Here is a 19,306-nt window from a genome sequence, read left to right as displayed (position 1 = left end):
CTTGCTATGCTTCAGAGCAAAAATATGGTACCCCCAGCTTGCTCTGATTCAGTGCTTTTGCTAATGACAACATTAATTGTAGCTGGATGATGAAGACTAACACCTACTAAACAACATGGCTGCTGGACCGTGCATAGGCCGTGCAGAGGGCCGTGCATTGGCCAAATATTTTCCTATGATCTTCCTGAAAGCATTGGAGATTTCCCACTGGCTTGTCAGCACATGGAAGAAAAACTTGCGTCTATTTTATTTCATCTGCATCTGTGACTGTAAGCATAGACAAAGCAAAGGTAGTGCCTAGCTACCCTGTTCAGTATACAAAGGCAGCCTCTTGGAAGAAGCTAGCACAGTCTTTTGAAATAGAGGGCTAGACCTCAGCTACAGTAGCATAAAATCAGATTAGCTCCACAGAAGCTGCAGTTATCACCATGTCACAATGGTGATGCAGTTCTGAATCTGGCCCTCAATGCTGTAAGTATTGAAGGTAAGTTCTGTCTCTGTATCATACTGTATGAATATCGAAAAGATTTTATAAAGCTTCAAAATAACAGAAGGGCAAAGAGTGCTGGGTAGATAAGCAGAAGAATAAGAGCTTGCCACTTATTCCACATTTTGAAATTTCTAAGCCAGGTCATGAAGGACCACACTAAAACTCACATCCATGTTAAGTATTCCATGCCCTAAGGTGTGTGTCAACAATACATAAGTGCTTACTGACTAATCTCTTTGAAAGGAATGGAGGTTCAGGAAAGCTGTGTGTCTCAGAGAGAGAAATGCAAATGCAGATCAACCCCGCAATGAAAAACCTTCTTATTAAACTGTGTTTTATCTTGGAGCAGTCCTCCTTTTCATAACACATCCAAGCAGAGATAAAGGCATCTCACCATACTCATTAAACTGTGCATGGTTTGATGCAATCAGACTCAGATCATTTGCATATGGATCAGTTTAATCTAGTTCTTCCTGTCTCACACCTATTGTTAATCATGCCTAGACTCCCTCCCCCCTTCCTAATACTCATTCTCCCTCCTCCTCCATTCCTTTGATTCAAGTAGATAAATGAATAGGCATAAGGACATCGGCGTCTTTCTGAGTGATCATCTGCCTTGCATGCTCAGAATGTCCCATGTTTTGCTGATTATGTCCTGGTTGGCATCCCATATGCTCTTGATAGTCTCTGTCTTTGCTGATTTAGGAAGGCTGAGGAAGACGGAGGACAAATATTGACTCAGGCTGTAAGGCCAAGCTTAAGTTTACCTCTAGCCACAAATTAAGTAAGATTTGTGTTCTCTACTTATTCAGAATCGTTAGAAAATAACTCTCTGAGTAGCATGTTACACTGAACAAAGTGACTCCTTTCAGGGGCTGGATATTATTTCTGCATTCAGCCAGCAGTGGTGATAGCTACTTTTACATAGTCTGTCTAAAATGATAGAGTAAGCTGGTGTTTGTGCAAGCAGATATTTCTCTCTCTTACAGGAAATACTGTTTGTGTCTTTTATAGCAGTGCTAGAGCTCTGTAATGCTCTCCTTCTGAATAGTTGAGTTCGTGCTGCTTTTTTAGACAATAATTACCACTACATGTGGAATGACTTTGTCTCAGATTTTTTTGTTATAGATCCCTAACCTTAGCTTTGGTATTCACTATACAGTTTGGGTTTCTTTGTTGAAGATATTCTCTCCAGCAGCAGCATAATTAAGGCCTTGAAGAGGTGATAGAGTTTATGATTTTATCAGGAATGTAAGAGAGGACAGTTTACCCAAAATGTTAGTATTGGTGAACTTCCAGTCAAGCCTGATGCTGTACAAGTCCATGAAGGAAATGTTCATACACCTACATTAAAAATAGGTTCTTTATTCTCTGTTGTTGCATTGTATTCTGTACATAGCTTTTCATGTAATCATGAAAGCCAGCTTTTCATGCAATCAACCTAAACAGGTAGTGTTTGACTCCCTTTCTGCAACTAGAATAATATGGCCTCTGAGAAGTGAAGTTCAGGATCCCAGGAGAATCTCCCTTTCAGTAGCATAGTTTCTTCCCTGGCATAAAGACAGTAACATAAGTGCAGTTAGATCCAGCGTTCACCCAACCACCATCACACGAAGTGAGCCTGATCTTCCCTTGGTAGTGCTGGTGACCTGGGTGAATTCCCCCAGTCTGGAAGGGAGACAGAAAGTTGTTGTAAACAGCTCAGGGCTGAGAGTGGAGGAGACCGTTCAGATTCAGCATTATATAGGATAACTCCCCACTAGCTGGGCATGTATTGCGATTAAGACTACTTCAACCTCACCAATACTTCCCTGATGGTCTGCCCGTTTTGTGGTAGAGGTGAAAGTACGGGCCAGTGAAAGTATGGGACAGCTGTAGACAGCTAATAGAGACGAGCATACATGTTTTATGCATTAATATTCAGATTCATTTCTGCTGATTATATTTCAGTTTAGGACAATCCATTATTTATATCAGAAGTCCTTTTATAGTATCTGGTGAGTAAGGGAGTCACAGCTCAAGGGGTGGAGAAGGCTGGGACAGTCTCTGGATTTAGCACAGGGGACTCAGCTTACTGAGGGCCCTTGGACATTACTGTAATTTCAGACAATATGAGAAACAAGACAATCTCTGATAGCTTTTTCCACAGGACATGGAAAACCTCATTAACTCTGCGTGCATTGCTGGGAACAGGAAGGAATTAAAATTTGCACTAAAAATGTTAATTGAACAATTTTAAATCTCTAGGGGGAAAAAGAAAATGTTATATACAGTTTTATTTCCTGGTGAAGGAGTAAAGACCGGGTAAGTAGGATTTTAGATAAATTTGATGCAGTTCTCCCTGTTAAAAAATTGTGCCTGAAACTACAACAACCTGAAGTTTTTCCCTTGTTTGACATACAAGAAAGGTTCCTTTTACAGAACTTGGGGTTTTCAACTGGCAGAATCCAATGATTTACCATCAGCAAGAATATAAACATGACTGTGGCTCCACTAAGCCCTTTTCCACTGCTGAGGTGGCAGTTTTAGATCCCTTGTCATGACAGAAGTGAAGACAGCATTGGAAAGCATGTATTGAAAGAGGCTAATCTAAAACTTAACAACCTTCAGAAATATATTTGTTAATTTGGACCAGTTGATTTTTCTCAACCTTCACGTTGTATTTATTTCTTTTCAGTTTGCAGCAGGGAAGGGAAGGGAACTTCCATCCTCTGGCACCGTATTAATGAAGTAATATCACTACACCAGCCTCCATTCCTGGAGCTAATGGGGACCCTGAGAGCAGTAAGCTGCTATCCTTCTGTGAGGCAGGCAGTGGACAGAAAAGAAGCTTATAAGAGTGCCAGTGAGCTTCACAGGTATTTGCTAACAAGAGGCTAAGACTGAAGAACTTTGAGCTTGCTTCAGGTTTTTGTGCGAGTGCCCCCTTGCTCTTGAAGCCTTTCCCAAGCCTGATCTCTAACACCTGGGCCTCGTTCCTCTACTTCCCAGGTAGCTGAAGCTCTCATCCATCTCCATAAAACAGTGGCTATTTCTTCATCTCATTTGGTGCTGGCACACTAGCTATTAGCACAGCAGTGGGGCTGCTTTTTGTACTCAGTCCCTGCATATAGTCTTGTCAGCTGCCTGGACTATGCAAACTCAGCATCTTGGGGCAAACATTGCATAATGTGAATGAAATGAGACAATTTTCAAAAATCTGCTGTTTAGACAAATTGAAGCAGATTTTTACAAAAGAAAAGACCTCTCGTACCCCTTTATACCCCAGCAAATTCATGGCTTTTCTTCAAAAAATGGAGGAGCACTTGATAGAATACAGCCTGTGTACTACTGCAGGCACAGGCTAAAGGAGCATGAGTGATTGGAGTTGGAGCTGGGAAACATGAAGCAATATTAATATTATCTCTGTATCTAACAGGCATCATGTGCACATGAACACTAGCCATCAGCATGGAGTACTCTCAATCGCCTTTGATTTTGTGCATGTTAAATTCATCATTCATATGTGCAGGGAGAGAAAAAGCAATCCTAAATATTCAGTCTGCAAATGAGTGAGGATTACATAAGAAACTTTTGCTATTCTTGCCTTTTTTTTTCCTGCTACACACCTTGTGTTCTTAGAAAGTCTGAGAATTCATTCGTCCTAATGAACTTTGTGCTAGAATTAAAATATGACAAGTTTGTTTTCTTCTGCCAGGAGAGTACTTTCAGTCCACAGCATCACAACATGTTGTGATATAGAGGTTTAAAGGTATGTGTCTTAGAAAACTCCATCACTTTCAACTGACTGCCCAAGCAGTTGAAAACTTACAAGCAAATTGAAACAAACTAATATTTTACAGCATATGAATATTCAGAGAAAACTTTATTTAACTTGAAACAAACTGTAGTATAAAGTGGGATTGAACCGAAAAGATCTCTTTCAATGTTATCTGTCATAAGTCAATTAACTAAAAGAGTCAGAAACTCGTTACTGAATGGGCAGCCTTTCTAATCATCTTTCACTAAATGCAGATTAAACAATTTGAAGATAATAATCATCCCTCCTACTCTTACCTTTACAGAGGTTCCATTATGCTTTGCACTTAACATTAAGCCCAATATAATGCCCACTATTCAAGGACAGGTATGCATCCTGTCTTAATTCTAAGGTCAGGGGCATTACATGAAGCCCTTCACAAACTGAGCCACCTGAGTATGTTTCCTCTCACAAACCAAGATTTACGGGCACTGATCATCCTAATAGCTGTGTACTGGCTCTATTCTAGATTCCTATTCTTGAAAAGCATATGGACTGTCCAATACCTTGCACTTTCTTATCAAAAATACTGCATGGAAGACATCCCAGACAAATTTGTATTTCCATAGCTGTATTGCATCATATTCTCAGAATAAACTGTCCAGTGCACAGAGGTTTTTCTTCCTCTCTGCCATTTCTAACGAATAAACTCCTATAGAAGAAAATTCCTCTGTTACTTCTTAATTAAATAAGCCTTCTTGCACTATAATTGTCAACATATTTCCTTTTGCCAGACCACCAAAGTCTTCAGCTTCTTCTATATTGCCATCTAACCCTTATGTGTTCACAAATCCTCCTGCCCTCATATCATCAATAAAATACCAAAATACCAAAATGACAAAATAAGACTGGTCCCTGATCCTCATTCTTCCTCCTGTGAAAAGTCACAGACTATGGCACTTTAAAAGCACAGTATCTTATATAAAAGGGAAAGAGTTATGATGCCTTTGGTGAAGGAGACTGGGCCCATCCTGTCCGGGAGCAGATGACATCTTTCAAGTCAGTTAAATGAAAAGCCGTGGTGTTTCCATGTAAGTCCCAACTCTAAAATTTATACCTTGTTTCTGTGTCCTGATGTGCAGAACTCCTGAAGGAAACAGGCCACACATGAGACAAATCTTGTAAACTTTGGAGTGCCTTCTTGTCCCAGAGATGTGAAATGAATCTAATAGTTCTTATTCATGTGAATAAATGTGCTACAGATAAATATGTGAAGAACTCTAGACTGCACAGGGTGCATTTCACTGGCCATTAATTTCCACTATGTGTATCTGAAATTACAAGGAATAATGAACAGCTTCTCCTACTAGTGCCTACACTTTCTTCTCAAACTCTTTGAAGAATAGGCTTGTGTTTGAAAGTCATAGACAGAGAACTGTGCCCTTGTGCAGCTTGAAGTTTCTGCTTGCAAGCTGCTATTTTGCAGATTATATCTGCAAGTGCACTGTCCAATAGGCACATAATATAACAGTTTAAAAACAAACAAACAAACAAACAAACACAGTTTTTTAAAAAAAAAAAGTTTTTGTAGAAGCAAGGTTAATAACGTACTCCCACCCTCCACCAACTTCACTGTATGAAGACAGTCATTAACAAATTGGCTTGGAATCTGAAGGAACCATTTCAAATGATGAGTGTCATGAAGAGGGTTTAACACAGACAGAAAATACAACACAGCATGTTATGAGTTTATTCCAACCATGGAAACTTTATCTCACCAGTGTTTTTTTGCCAGAAACAAATTTCCTCCAATGATGTAACACCTAACGTGATAAATTTAAAGAACATTCTGGCTTCACTTTAACCAAAGTCTGATTTTTTCCCTACCCACAGTTTTTATACATATTTATTTTATTTTATTTTATTTTATTTTATTTTATTTTATTTTATTTTATTTTATTTTATTTTATTTTATTTTTTTATTTTATTTTATATTTTATTTTATTTTATTTTATTTTATTTTATTTTATTTTATGTTATTTTATTTTATTTTATTAACAAGCTCTCAGATAAGTATCATTTCAAATCGAGGGCTATCTGCATGTCTGGGCTGGAGTTTGTGTATACAAGGTGTAAATAGCTACCAAATTTTTCTGAAAATCTGCCTCCTATTGAAGTTTATGTTCACTTTTCTGCAGTTCTAAAACTAGCATAAGCTAAGCAAGGTCAGAAAAGGTCAGTGCTGGAGCAACAGCCTTTAAGGTAAACCTGCCTGATAAAGAAAGCAGTATTGGCAGTTCTAGATGTGATGGACCTTTTTCTAATTGGTATTAATAAAGCAGGAGAGCCTGGGCAATCTGAAAAGTTACTGTACTGCTAGAGGACCCATTATTTAGAAGATATGGAAAACAGAAGGTTTCTTGACCACTTGTGATAATAAAAAAGCCCTTGGTGTGGAGGGGATGGTGATGATTTAATGAGAGCAATCACTTTTTTCCTGCCCCATGATCCTAGCAGTGGTGTACAGCTCATCATCGTTTGTGAGTCACTACCTGCATTCCAGTTCATCTGCTTTTCCAGTAAAACTCTCTCTCAGGTCTATCCCAAAACTGTTGTGTGGCCATGCAGAGAAGTTTTAGAAGAGTTGCCACATTATACTGTATCTCCAGCCATGCCCCAGCAATGGATAACGTGGTCTACACACATTCCTTTCAGTCTGCCAAGGCTCAAGTATCATTAGAACAGGGATGGGGTGAAAAACACTAACAAAAAGGGGGATGTTGTGAGAAATGCATTTGCCCTTTCATGTTGAAAGTCTAATACAATATGCATCTTGAATTCTAAAACTATTCCATCATGTACACAGACTCTCTTTCTCTACTTTTTCCTGCTGCTATTCGGTTTAGTATAAATCACGAAAATCTGAAATCATATTCTTGTTTACTGCCTTATTCTCCTCCATCCACCCTACCTCCCCACTTTCCTTTCTAAGCTGCTTGAAAACATTCAGTTACCCAGCCCTGGAGGTGAAACTACTCAGAGAACTTCAAGGTTATGAAATGCAAAAGCTTGGCTTTTATTTGTTTCACAGTCTGAGAAAGCAGCGCACAGGATGAAAACCTCCATTGTACAGCTCTGCTAACACATAAAGGAAGCTTTAACTGAGTTTTAAAAGCAAGTGTATTTTTACATAATTAGGAAAAACAAAAACCTGCACAACAATGTTGAACAAATAACAATGGTGTTTATATCTAAATAGTTTAAAAGTTATAAAAAAAAAAAAAAAAGGAAAGAAAGAAAAAGAAAACAACCAGTGGACAAAGCAGATAAACAACATTCAGGGTGCTACTGCTATGTTTGATAGAAAAGCAAAACCATTGGTGAGAATTAAGTTCTCACTGCAGAGAGGGAGAAGCATTTGAAGTTATCAAAGAGAGAGGTCTTGATGTCAAAAAGAAAGAGGAATCTCAGTTTAAAGGATGGTTAAAGCTTTCACTTTGGAATGATCTGAATTTTGAAAAGTCATCCAAAAGACATAGAGAACAAACCAAGGAGCTCAAGAGTTAATAGCTTAAAAAAAAAAAAAATGTAATTGGTGTAATCTGAGCAATGCAATGGATAGGAATGCTTTAGGGAGCGGGACTTAGAGATCTGAGGTCTTTTGTCTTGAATTGATGTTTAAGTAATTAGGACTCCCACTTTTCTTTATAAGTCTTGTAACTGTTTGCTCAGACATTGCAAATGAAATTAAAATAAAAACTGCATTTTTCTCTTTGCCTGGGTGGTGCCTGAAAAGCAATACATATTTATGTGTGCATAGTTGTCAACATGTTACACTGCAGTTGTTAGCGCTATCCATATTCAGTGATACGGATGCACAATTACAAAGCACAAGTACTTACGTTCTCTCTTGAAGATGTACAATAGGAAGTTGCCTGAAATACTGCTATAGCTATTGCACCCAAGTGCATTTTTATGCAGCCCTCTTTGCCAGCAATTTGTCCTTGTGCTCTAAGAGTGACAACAGTTAGATGCACTGAGGTGTGCCAGAAATCATACCCTATTAAAACACAGAGAAGCTGTAGATGGAGTCAGAGCCTATTGGTCCCAATCTCTACAATGCACCTCTTGCAAGCTGACCTTGACTCCTGGGGGCACTCAGCTCTCTGAGGGCTGCAAAAATGTTAAGCAGTATCAATGCCCGAGGGAAATCATTTTGCAAACTTATTACTGGCAATTGCCACCTTAATACCCAACTTCCCCCGGTGCTGGGGTCCCCAGGCATGGGCTGCCTGTGCTTTCTCTGTGCAAGCTGCTGGTGGCACAAAGTGCTCTCTGGGAGCACAGCCATCCTCAGGAGGTGGCTGCTGGGTCTCCCACAATGCAGGCAATAAATTGTAATGGCCCGTGAGGGGTAGATGTGCCAGCTGCTGTGCTCAGACCTGGGTGCAGACCCTGAACTGTTCCCAAGCATCGGGTTTGGATCAGGGCATAGTAAAAACAAAACGCAATGCACTGCTCTGATGTAACTTATGACAGGGAGGATGTAAAATGGCTGCCAGCAACAGCAGAGGACTGGGCTGGAGCCAGGATACAGTAAAATATTTGTAGTAGCCCCAGAAAGCAAGCGAGCTGACTTTCAGAGATGCAAAAGGGCTGTGTATCTGTGCGTATGTGTTATGGTGTATGTGCCTGTTCATTTTTAGTGAAATCATGTACTTCCATCATTTCCTTGACGGCTTGATTTCGGGAGGATTTCCTGATAATTTGTGCCAAATGAAACTTCCTTTAGTTATCTCCCTGCTGTATCTTCTGATAACTTGCCCTGTTTTCTAGCTCCAGTCATGGCTGATGAAACTAGATTAAGCTTCCAAAATTACACTGCAGTGAATCAAAGCTACAGAAAATAGCAAGGAAGAATTAAATATTGTCCCTGCGCTGTGCTTCAGCCAAGCTGAATCCAAATCACTGAGGAAGCAGAGTCCTCAAAAAGCTGTTCTTAAGGTGAGTGGGGGAAGCGTTATTTTCCCCACATGTAGTGGTTTCAGTCAGAATGGAAAATGGAAGTCTTGGTCTATTTTGAGACAGTCTGTTTTCCTCATATTCCCAACTAGCTGGAAGAGGGAAGCTTTGTAAGCACATGAGAATCTCTTTTTGCATGACTGCCAGCCTAGAGAGACTTGGGAGAAGAACCACACTTTATCTGCCCTTTGGGAAATACAGAAAAATGCCATGGAGGTGAAGAAAAGAGCTCAGACTTCACCTAGTTAATTCTAACCAGATTTAGGCTCTGTTTATGTCTAGCAAGGAAATTAGGTTTCTTGGATTAAACTGCTGGGTTGGTTGCTGATTCAGAAAACACTGGCATAGCTACACACCTCCATCCACATGGTGCTACACCGTGCCTTGTGGAGATGCACTAGTAAGCTCTAGGTGAACTAATGTAATCACCAGAAACAATATTCCCACCTAAGAACAACTCTCCCCCTGTGAGTAGCTAACCTTCGTGGCAAATAAAGTCCTTCCCCTCTGCTATTTGGTACAGGGCTCAAAAGACACCCAAGCATCCCCACATTGCTCCCTTGAGCTACACCGGTCCAAAACTTCCCATGTGAACTGCTGTGAGGAAATCTCACAGCTTTTTCTGTCCGTGCACTTATCAAAGAGGCTTCTAGGAACATGTGGGAGTGATGAGAAGCTTTACTTCCCCTGGAAAGCCGTCACATAATTTTGCCTGCTGGTTGGTGCTTGCACTCTCCTGGTAAGGGCCCAATCTGGCGTGACCACCAAACTATTGTATTCAGACAATCCAGGGCTTAAGGTTTCTGAACTGGTATTAACACCCATTGTCAGTGCTATTTTTGGATTCTCTCCATGTAGCTATTATTGGCTTAAGGATTTAGATTAAGCATTTTAAAATACCTCAGGGAACTGGTAGAGAGAGGTTAGCACAAAAATCAATTGCTGAAGGGGATGTGAAATCTCTGCTCCTGGTGGCTCTTATGAACAGGCTGCACAAATGTCTTTCAAGGTCAGCTTAGGTGTAGTGGGCCCTGTACAGATGACCTCTTGAGGTGCTACAGCAGTAACTGATACCAAAGCTCACAGTTCTTGTACATGTGCCAGCATAGCTCACCAGTTTGGTCATAGCAGCAGTGAATACATCTCTTTGGAAGAATAGCAGTTCTCTTGGGCCAAGCCAACTCATTCGGTCTGGAGCCTAAGCAGCTATGAGCTGGATACCTATGGCAATTTGAAAAAAATCATCACACTTACTTGGAGAAGCTGCAAGGCATTCTCGTCTGCTCCTGGCAAGCCCCCTTCCCTGAGGGCACTGGGATGGGTATGAGGAAACAACATAGTCACAGTCTCTGGGAGTGTTATCCCATCTTTCCTTCAGTCACTCAGGCAGTTTTGACGAAACAGGGAAGTCCTGCTAGCTATCCTGAAAGATTTTTAATGGACTCTATCCCTCCGATGAAAGTTACTGCTGTGCAGTGGTACAACGTGAGGGATGTCTGGGGCAGGTCAGCCTATCCAGGCTATCTTTGGGATGCAGTTGAGTTTAGAATAAGGGTGATATCCAACACGACAAGTCTTAAACTCCATTTTCTCCAAATTTTACACTCTTATCAGGAAATAAATCCCTCTTAGATTGGGGGTAGAAGTGAAAAGCTGGCAGGTCACTGTCTTCATTGCTGTGCCTGAGATACAGATTCACTCAGTTACTGCGTAACTGTGAGTGACACAGAGGGCATGATAGGCCAGAGACCAGCTCAAAAGTGAGAGAATCATATTACTCCTGGTAAGAGTTACAATAGGCATGATCTTGCTACTGATATGCTCAGAAAGAACAGAGAGGACAGAGGTTCTGTGGCAAGTTCTTACTTTATTTTTGCCACAATACTCTAAGGCCTTCCTATAGCTCTTTCCTTATGTAACTGCATTATTCACTTAATACTGACCACTATTTTCCTAACACCGCTTTTTTTTTCTACTGTTTCTAATGGAGAAAAACATTTTTGCCATCAATATGTTATGTCCAATGGAGTTAACAAGTCCCTTAGGCCACAGCAAATCCTCTTTCTGTTTTGTGGGGCATCTAGCACAGCTTTTGGCAGACAGAAAGAGCAATGCTTCTCCATATGGCCAAGCCTTTCCTGCCACCTGTACTCCAGGAACACATTTGTCTGACACAGTGTCCTGATGAGATTTCAGTGAAAACACAGGCATGTCATACAGTCAAGCTCACAGCATCCAGGTCTGGTTTGGCTCACTAACATCCAGCTGTTTCCAAACAACTCCTGTTCATTCAGAGCCATCCTGGAATTTCTAACAGAGTTCTTGGTAAAAGCAAGTTAAAAATGCTTAGAATAATGTTTTGTATGTATACAGCATACTCCAGATTAACTAGTAGGAAGAGGGTTCTTGGAAATATTTAATTACAGTTTCCTATGGTCCCATGATAGGAGCACCGTTCACTACAAACATTTTATATGTACTAGTCTCATTGAGTGGTTTTGATATATTTCAAGAAAAGAACAGCTAAGTTCTGATTCAGATTGAGCTTTCCTAGAGATAGAGAATACTCACAATTGGGATTCTGGTCCACACTTATCTCGAGGCTTTTCAGCTATGAAATCTACTTAGATCAGTAGGACACCTTAGCAATTGTTAGTCACTAATTTCTTCTTTTCCAGTCCATTCCATTTCTATCGCTGTACTGAGTCAATTCCTACTCTGGTATAATAACTTCCTAAGTGAAATAACACTCATGAACAAGCTCACAGCTTGTTCCAAAGCTGGAATTAAAGTGAGACTAGGGTAAAACTGTACTTGCAGGGGATGGCTGGAAGAAGAAGAGCCAGCTGTGAAGAGGTGACTTTATATAGGAACAGTTCTTTGCAGTCACATTAGTAAATGAAACTACATTTGTTTCAAAGGACTTGTGAAAGAGATAGTGAGGAACAGACAGTAAGGAAATAAGTGAGTTTCAGGACTGAAGACAGGTCAAGAGACCAAGGAAAATGAAGAGTGGTGCCACTGTTGACTATACATATATACCCCTACCCATGTAACAGCACATCCTGGTGGATCACAGCACTTCAGAAGCTTAAAATGCCAAGAGATTTTAGAGATTTCCCACAACCTAGCTTCCAGTGGATCCAAAACTAATGTTACATATGCTAACTCACTCCAATGAAGTTTAGCAGTATGAAACAGTATTGCAAGTGGCAGTTGGTGAAATGTAACAGCTGCTCAAAGTTTCTGCTTTAAGATCCATGATTAACTCTTCTTTATTAGAGTTTGGTGAAGTTGCATATTTTTTATTAACATATTTCCTGCATCTTTTCAAATCCAGCAAGTCTGGCAGAAAATATGTGAGTTTGAAGAGTGCAATATGTCTGCACAAAATTAGAATCTGTTTCTCCTCCAGGTTTTCCCTCCTTCAAATTTGTGCCATGTTCTGCATCATCAAAAGCACTAACAATGACCATTAACTAATTCCTTCTACTCAGAACTTGTCAATGGTGAATGACAATTCAGAGTTTAGTGGCAAGAAACTCATGTAAAATCCCTTAAAATCTTTTTCTGTGATTCAGACTCAAAACTAAAGAGGAATCAACTTAGAGGAAGAGAGTAAATAAAGGGCATTCCTCATGTTTGTCCCGCTCAACATGTAAATGAGGAGGAACGTTTACAGTAGTTTGGAATCCTTTATGCTGATTGTTTCACTTTAATATTCAACAGTTGTATGTTTTCTTCTTGTGAGGTTATCTCAGGATACCTCATATAAGAGAAGGACCTTGGAAAATTTCCCACCCAAATGTGTTGTATTGGTAAATATACTTCAGACATCCCAGTATAATGACAGAATGATAGAATTCTGAACTTCTAAGTATCTCCTTATTTCTGATACAAATGAAATAGCTTCTTTTCTCCTCAGTTATCCTCTCAACACTTTTTATTCCTGCTATTTTAAAGCTTTTGTTGTCATTCTTGTCTTTCTGACATGATACACGTACTTACCCCAGCTTGGTAGCATTTCTATTGGATTGAGAAAAGTCTGACAGCATCTTTGGCTTTCCTAATTAAGCCTAAGAAACCCAGCATGCCAGGTACTTCTCAGAACAGAAAAATTTCACTGCTTCCAGGATTGGACCATGCCAATCTCAGCAGCCTCAAACAGCATCTGCAATTGGTATGTAAAAATCTATCATGGAAAGCTGCATGCTGGAGCAATTTGTGTCTCCGTGTGCCATATGTTTAAGTGAAACTGTGTGACAATCACAGCAGCACACTGTCCAGAAGTCATAAGCAGTGAACAAAATGCAACATGATTGCTGGCATGCCTGCTGGTCTGGGTCATGCAGCCAAAGCTGAATTTATAAAACAGAGTAAACAGGGGATGGGAAGGGAGGAAAGGCAACTGGCATTTGAAACCACACACTAGCCTGATAGGAATGATCTTCAACTGCCTGCCACTTTTGCGTTTCCGTTTCTTTTTACCTGACTGGCCCCAACAGGGACTCATCTATCTGTCCCTCCACCACAGCATATCTCTTGAAGGCTGAGGCACATTTAGACAGGGATACTCCTAAGATTTACTCAGAAGTAGTCCCCAAGTGCAGGAGATTCCTAGGATGTTAGGCGTCCACGCCAGAAGCAGCTGATACCTTCTACAAAAGAGATAAAAGGGGATTTACAGGAACGGTGTAGCCCCTTTCCAGTAAGGAGTCCTGGACCACATTTTCATGTGGTGACACATGGTGGCATGCAGCTGCACAGTCCCCCATCTAGCCCACACTGAGTTGCCCCTGCAGAAGATAAGGTCTATCTTCCTATCCTGGGCAAAAGGTGCATTTGATGGGGCTCTGATCTCTGCCTAATAAAGGAGCGGATTGGGTGTTTTATGCAGGGAGGAGGGAGATGTTTGTGCTCAGGCAGCAATTATCCCCTGAAATCCTGAGCCTGACGGTTGCTGCTCCAGGGCAGCCAACTCTGCTTCCTGCATCTGGCTGCTTAATACTGCAAAGGTGATGAAACCTGAAGGGAGCCACTGAACAGGTGGTAATTATGACTGACACAATGACGGCTTGTGCAGACATGTAACCGTGGAACAAAACACCGCAGTTAGCTAACAAGAGATCGGTATAAGGTATTTCACTGGCACTGTCTCCTGTCTGACACTTTTGAAATTGGAGGAAAAAAAAACATTGTGAGCTTCAGCATTCAGAGACATAATAGGCCAGACAAGCTGAGGGTGGAACGCCAACATCTGTCCCTTTCAGAATGATTATAGCAGGCTCGGTTTCCATGTTGATTCCTGCAAAACTGCTTTTCTTACTCACAGTTTTTTCCTTCATAAATGTCTCTTAGGGGTTATCTCCCTGTGATGCAGTTGACTACACTACCCCTCCATCTCTCTCAAGCACACAATTTTCTGAACAGATTCACATAACCATAGGGAAGCATGTGTGTATCCAGATCCATATTATTAAAATATTCACTTTCCATTCTTTTATCTAGGGGGATAGAGAGGCTTTCTTGAGTAATTATGCTTTATATAGAGAGTTGAGGAAAGGACATTGGGACATCCTGTTCAATCAGTGCATCTTTGGAACTTCTTCAAATGTTAATAGAAAAAAAAAAAAGAAAAAAAGAAGGTTTTCCTGCCCAGTAAAAATATCTGAGATAAACCAGAAATCTCCTAGGTTTCTATGATAATAATAGTAACTAGGAAACAGGAGAATAAGGAATCAAAATCACCACTAACTGCACAGGCACTGAGCTATAGACCTCCTTTCTTTCCCCTTTTTTAAGTGAAACATGGAACTGTCCTAGCAGAAGACATGCTTTTAATCACATATGAAACAGGAGAATGAAATTCACATCTGAAGTAGGAATTAGTCAGAGTAGGAACGTGAAGCGGATGAGAGCTCTAACAGCACACCTGCTGAGGAAAGCAGGAGAAAAGATTTCTATCATCCCAGTGTGAAAAAGAGACAAAAATTTCCACGCTGTTTTTGAAAATCTTATGCAATGGAAGTTTTATCAGAAGTGGTGCAATTCCACAAAAGATGTCCATCTCAATCCATCAACATGTTTTAATGAAAAACACTTTTGTCAGAAATTTTCCAACTAATTCCTGATCTTGCCAACCATACATTTGCTTTCCATGGAAAGAAACTCCATGGACTACTCTTCTCCAAAGTATTCTGCTGGAATTACTCACCTCTTACACATCCTTTTCATCTCTTGCCTTTTTTTCACATAGAAAAATGGAAAATCTTTGCTTTATCCAGTAGCCATAAAATTCTTTGGAAAGAACCTCCTAATCCCCCAGACCCACCCATCAGAATTTGTTGAGTAAAAACTTGAACACTGTATTAAACATATAACAGGTATATAAAAATCATCCATATTACTAGTCTTCCTCAGAGCCACTGCAGATTTTATCTCACCCTGTCCCACTCATGAATTTTTTCTATGCTTCTCTAAGCAGCTAACTGCAGCTCAATGACCACACCTTTAAACCTGTCCATAAAGGTCCTGTGATGCAAAGTCAACGTGCTTACAAAGTCAACAACAGCTTTTTTAAAAGTGGATGGCAAATACCTAATTTTTATGCAACTACACACTATTGTTCCATGACCAGTGCTTTTGTCTGCTTGATTTCATTCAGAAGACGCACATATGTTCCAGATTTGGGGCTAATAATTATAGTGATATATTGTTTGGGGGGGGGAAAAAAAAAGAAAAAAAAAACATAATCCAGTTTATATTTTTTCAATTATTTCACTGTGTTGAAAGGACATGATTCATCCACCTTTGGTTCTGAGGCCAGAGAGTGGGCTGTGGAAAGCAGTTATTGTATAAATAAACATATAGAGTTGTGTTTGTGTCCCTCTGTGGCACATACAGGCATTGGTTACTAGTCATTTATTTCTCCTGCCGTGTAAAACATTGAACACTGAGAATTAACTAAAAGCAGATTTTCTTTTTCTGGATTTTAATAGAGAAAAAATAGCAATCATGCCTTTAGGGCTGCTTTCTAAATTCTACTTTGGATTCAATTCTTACCTAAATCTTGTTTAAATGTATTAGGCTGCCACTCCATCTAGTCTAGCATCCTGTCTTGGGCAGTGGCCAGTGCTTTCAAGAGGAGCTTTAGATGCCTGTGGGACAAAGGGGTGGTGGGAAATTAGCCAGGTGTATGATCAGGAACAGGAAGGGACACACTGCTAAAGTTATTTCCTTTTACTCAAAGCTCTTCTTACATCACCTGGAGCAGGCAATATAATAGCAGGTGAATGTAATGTAAAGTCCTGGCACACAGAACACTGGAAATGCAATGCCATGGAAGAGACAGTGGAATACGTCTCATACCGTACTAAATGCAGAGTAAGCCTGCATGTGCGAAAGGGCAACAGAATCTGCTGTTCTAGATTGTCCTTTAAGGGAAAATAGATCATCATACATAAAAGGAACTGCAATATAGGAGCTTTAGCTCTGCTTCAGAGAAGCTAGGTCTGCTGCCTTGTTCCGATCAATGGTTGCTGAAATGGCAAGTACATCAATACTCAATGATGTCATGTCACTGGACAAATAACCATTGAATTGCAGAATAACTGAGGTGTGAAGAGACCTCCAGAGGTCTGTGGCTCAACCTTCTGCTCAAAGCAGGGCCAACTTCAAAGTACAGAGACAATATTAAAGAAAAGACAATAACTTGTGTCCTGCCTTATCCCATGAACATAGTACTAGAAATCAAACTCAGCATGGATGGGGAGACCTAAGAGGGTCAACATGGAGCACCTTGAGGAGCACAGATCCACAGTGACGGGTATTACACAGGTTTATAGACATCACAAATTGGACATACCTATAAGAAAACACTTCATGAGCTTGGCTGCCACTCACAGGTGCATTGCTTCTCCAAACAGGAAGGACAGGAAACACACCCGTCATAGGAGCCAAATGAACATTATGTGTAGTCCACCACTAAAAATAAAGATGGATTTTATTATTATTATTTATGCACATTTTGGATGAATTTTAATCACATTATCAAATTCCTTATTATAATAATGAATTTATCTTCCCCTCTTTTTTAATAAATATAAACTGACATTGTTACATAATCCTAAAATTCCAGAGTAAGGTGGTTATATGTATACTCTGCATATATAATGTATCAGAGCTCACAAATTAATCACCAGAAGTTAGTGACATCTGAAAGTGGGCAGGGAATCCTAACAGGCCCCCAAGAGGATGTCTAAGGAGACACTTTGGCAGAAAACTGTGCTGACTTCCTATAAAAAGAGTGCAGTGTAGTTAATTTTAACCACATATTATGCCTAATTAACTCATTATGCAAATATGTACATAATAAGCCACTATCATTCAAGGACCCCAAAATCCAACAGCCATGTTCTGAAAGGTCACATCCTAAACCTTTAATGCAGAGTGAGAGAAAGGAAAAAAGAGTCAGGAAAATGAGAAAAAAATCAAACAAAAGGCTTTACTGCTGGTAAGAACAACAGCAGGAGCTTTTCAAAACACAACCACTTACCTTTTTAAAGAAAATAAATATGTAGTCTGTTCTGACTCTTCAGCTGTGCTTGTTCTGTCTCCTTTTCCCACGCCTACTTATCTCCTTTCATTTCTCTCCACTACTACTCTCTTTCAATGTTTTCAGCATGATTTTTTTTCCCTTTCTCTCTGGGCCAGCTGAAACCCTGAAGACCTTGAAAGAAGGATGACAGAGTTGCAGACCAAAGAGAGATCAGAGAGTCGCAGAAGGCAAAGATGGGCAGCCAGCACAGGGGGTAGAATCGGATTAGAAATGGGGAGGGCTTGTTAGGGGTTTCTACCTGGCAACAAGTTATTAAAAAGCAAGTTGGGAAAAAAAAATAATAATAAAGGATTCTGACTTTCACTGCATTTGTCCTAGTAAGAAAAGTGCTAGAGCACTAAAAGACTTGATCACAGTAATGTCAGATAATCACTTTAGGGAATGCACTGGAAAAACAAATCCAGCAAACACAGATTGTTTCCCTAAATGTGCATACGAACACATCTCCCACTCACCCTTGACAAGGAGACTCTCACCTTTTTGCAAGGGCCTGGACTAACTGTTAAAAACATCCAACCTTTATGCTTCTCTTTTATTCCTCTTGCTTTGTGGAACAAGAACCAACGGAGTCAGCTCATACGTGTCAGGTCCATGTATTCTTAAGTGGACAAATAACTCTGCCACCAGCCGCCTCCTGCTGCTACTGGCTTTAGTGAGCAGCTCTTCAAGTCCTTTAGCGCACAGCTCCACATGATTTTGGCACTGTTCAGTGGGAGGGTTTTCTGTGCAATATTTCCAGTTACCTTATATATTTTGCTCCAAGTTTCTCAAGCCTATAATATATGTTGACTATCCTACTTACTCTGCAGTCTTACCAGAATAATGGAGATAATGTTTCATATGTCCAATGAAGCTTGTCTGGCATCATATACCATCCAAACCAGATTTTGAATTGTATTTCCATTGGAGATGATACCATCACACTTTTGACCTACTTATGGATACAGGCCCAAGCCTTATCTGCCAGATCCATCTGTGATTCCCGCTCCTGTTTCTCTGTATATTTATGTTCATGTGCTCCCTCTGCATTCCTCAGAGCACAATAAATCCTGCCTGCCAACCCCTTCGTCACCTCTGCCTCAAAAAGGATTGCTTCAAGGTCAAGCAGTTCCCTTGTAATGTACAGTTTAACCTGATTTGTGGAGGCAAAGCTTTGAAATTTTTAAAATAAGACTAAGGTAAAGTAAAGCTTGCAAATGAAACTCTGACGGTAAGCTGGAGTATTTCCCTCTCCAAAGAGTTCGAGCAGAGGGCACTGTGCCATCTGAAGCCATAAGAGCTGGAATTATGTTATTTATTACTCTACACTTAAGATATGCCTCAAGTAGAAAAGAAAACAAATGCTGACAACAGAAAGTGATCAACACCCCCATCCACGTAAATCAGCAGGGGAGAGGTGGAGGGACAAAATCTCTCCCAGTTTGTCTGCCAGTTGACA

At 40.2% G+C, this 19,306-nt stretch overlaps 1 long non-coding RNA gene across 1 annotated transcript in view; it reads right to left on the bottom strand.

Moving 5' to 3' along the window:
• Window positions 1-19,100, bottom strand: part of LOC310897850 — a 29,459-nt gene extending 10,359 nt beyond the window's left edge. Inside the window, exons 1-2 of the long non-coding RNA XR_014582642.1 lie at window positions 17,806-19,100; window positions 17,116-17,234 (exon numbers count right to left, since the gene is read on the bottom strand). This is a non-coding gene — a long non-coding RNA (uncharacterized lncRNA). The remainder of the gene's footprint in view (window positions 1-17,115; window positions 17,235-17,805) is intronic.
• Between the last annotated feature and the right edge of the window lie 206 nt (window positions 19,101-19,306).

The sequence above is a fragment of the Anser anser genome (assembly GCF_964211835.1).
Source record: "Anser anser genome assembly, chromosome: 3".
NCBI lineage: Eukaryota > Metazoa > Chordata > Aves > Anseriformes > Anatidae > Anser > Anser anser.
The sequence above is the reverse complement of the archived record's forward strand: the minus strand, read 5'-3'. Positions and strand labels throughout refer to the sequence as shown.